Consider the following 2,437-nt stretch of genomic DNA (forward strand, 5'->3'; position numbering starts at 1 on the left):
AACAATTTGGATTTGGTTACATTTGTTTGCAACAAATATTGGTTTTTATGGATGTTTTGCTTGGTGGTTCTAGGTTTTGGATGTTTTGCTTGGACACCATTGTACACTGTTTAGACGAGCACAATTGAAAGCCCTTGTTTCAATCCATAGCAAATAGGTAATGTGTTTGAATTACCGTGAGGGTTTTTGTACAATTTCCTAATAATTGGATTCTAATTTGATATCATGCTAAAATATTTTGCTTTTAACAAGGAATGCTGCTAATTTCATCTTGGTAATTTTCATTCTGTTGATTGTTATAGGCTGGTAAAGGAGGTGAACTCACACATGATGAGGCGACGATTATCAGTGGAGCATTAGATCTCACTCTGAAGGTAGATACTGATTATCAGTACCTTTACTTTATTAGCTCAATTGTTCTGATGAGATTAATCGTGGATTCTCCTTATTGCTTGACCATAACTTTATCAGCGATGTCTGTCTCTGGATGTGTTATAACTTCACTTCTCTTCCAAGCTCATCCATTGTTTCGGTGACAATATATATTTAAACACAAATGTATATTAAATTGCCTTTGTTCTAATATATAAATATTTTCTACATTGCTATGCAGACTGCAGAGGAGGCTATGACACCAATCGAGTCAACTTTTTCCTTGGATGTTGCTTCAAAATTGGACTGGTGCGTTTGCTTCTGTAAGCATTTCTGTACAGATCTATATAGAAGTCACAAAAAGTCCAGTTATTCTTCTTCCTCATAGCCAATTTATTTTATCACAGGGAAGCAATTGGGAAATTTCTTGAACGAGGTCATAGTCGCATCCCCGTATACAATGGAAATCCCAAAAATATAATTGGTCTCTTACTAGTAAGTGTGATTACTTGCACTACACTCAAAATGTTTAATCAAATTTGTTTTGTTGGCACTTGTTGCTAAAAACTTTTAATTTTGTTCGTAAGAATACAAATCGTAAGAATAGTTAGGATTCAATCATAATAAAACAACCATTTCCATGGCCAATAATGTCTGAAAAAATGAGTATTATTGTTGAATCTGATTTTGTTTTTACTAATGTGATGTGTATTCACTTAACTTTTTGGCCATTGTGGAAGTGATGGGCTGCATGATTATGTACATTCTCTTGATGATGCAGTTGCTGATTTGGTATGTTGATGAATAGCTTATGAAAATAAGCTCTTTTGAATACGTTATGAAAATGGTAGAAATAGTTTATACATAAATGTTCACATCAGTATCACTAAGAGAGTAACTTTCTGTATATTAGGCTTTCAATTTTGTTATGTTTTTGTTGAAATAATTCATCTGGGTCGTCTCAAGTTCCTGTAATTGATAATTTTCGAACATGTGCAGATACCGGAAGAAGTATAAGCGAGTAAGCGTACAAGAAATAAAGAGTTAGGCGCGCCAAGTGTTACACGGTCTAGTTTTTCTACATGAAAATGATCCACCTCTCATCCATAGGGACCTGAAATGTGATAACATATTTGTGAATGGCCATCTTGGACAGGTGAAAATTGGTGATCTTGGAGTAGCTGCAATTCTCCAAGGCTCTCAATCTGCTCATAGTGTTATAGGTAACTACTTTTCGCCAATAATTTTCACCGTTAGTATATTAGTTGTTATGTTAGTATTTTTTCGTCCATAAGACTTTGAATTCTGAGCCTTCAACTCGTTAAAAGGGTTTTGAAGTTAAAAAAATTGCAGAAGATTATAGAAATATAATTATTCTAGATTGATGTAGATGTGCCGTTCTGCATATTTCATGCTCAATCAGTATGATATTCCTGATGAATATAATTTTAATGTATTTTTCAATTTTACATGCAGGGCTCCACATCTATTGCACGGTCTCTGTTAGCCACACTAAAGTAATGCAAATGCTGATAGATGAGGAGCCCGTGCAATAAATGAGGAGCCCTGCAGGTGAAAATGCAAATTTTAATGTATTTCTTGTGTTTTATATTATCTAGCTAGCTAGTTCTTAGAACTTTTGTTGTTATTTTGGGATGACTCTTTGAGAGAAACTTGTGTTTAATTTAGCTCTTGTTTTGAATCCCATGGTTGTTTTGAATTTGGGATGACATCAAAACTTAGTATCCAACTTATTAGTGGCACTACAAAAAAACTTACTTTTGACGTTAATGTTAATTTGCTTGTAATTAATTAGATTCTAATCATCAATATTATTGTTAATTTTATATTGATATATATATATATATATATATATATATATATATATATATATATATATATATATATGACATATTTATGTAATGATACAGAAATAAACCGAGGCAAGATAAATGGTTTAGAATGCATAACATATAATCACGGTTTTAAATCTGTGGTCATAATCAAACTGTGGCTATATCTTGAACCAAAACTGTATGTTAAACGTTAAATTGAAACCGTGGCT

The 2,437-nt window shown here is 32.6% G+C and overlaps 1 long non-coding RNA gene across 1 annotated transcript; it reads left to right on the plus strand.

Annotated features, from left to right (window-relative positions):
- The first annotated feature begins 300 nt into the window (after nt 1–300).
- On the plus strand, nt 301–836 carry LOC131642957 (uncharacterized). The gene is made up of 3 exons (XR_009296084.1): nt 301–374; nt 614–681; nt 780–836. It is a non-coding gene; the product is annotated as an uncharacterized LOC131642957 (long non-coding RNA).
- Nucleotides 837–2,437: the final 1,601 nt, after the last annotated feature.

Source organism: Vicia villosa, unplaced genomic scaffold (assembly GCF_029867415.1).
Source record: "Vicia villosa cultivar HV-30 ecotype Madison, WI unplaced genomic scaffold, Vvil1.0 ctg.006204F_1_1, whole genome shotgun sequence".
NCBI classification, from domain to species: domain Eukaryota; kingdom Viridiplantae; phylum Streptophyta; class Magnoliopsida; order Fabales; family Fabaceae; genus Vicia; species Vicia villosa.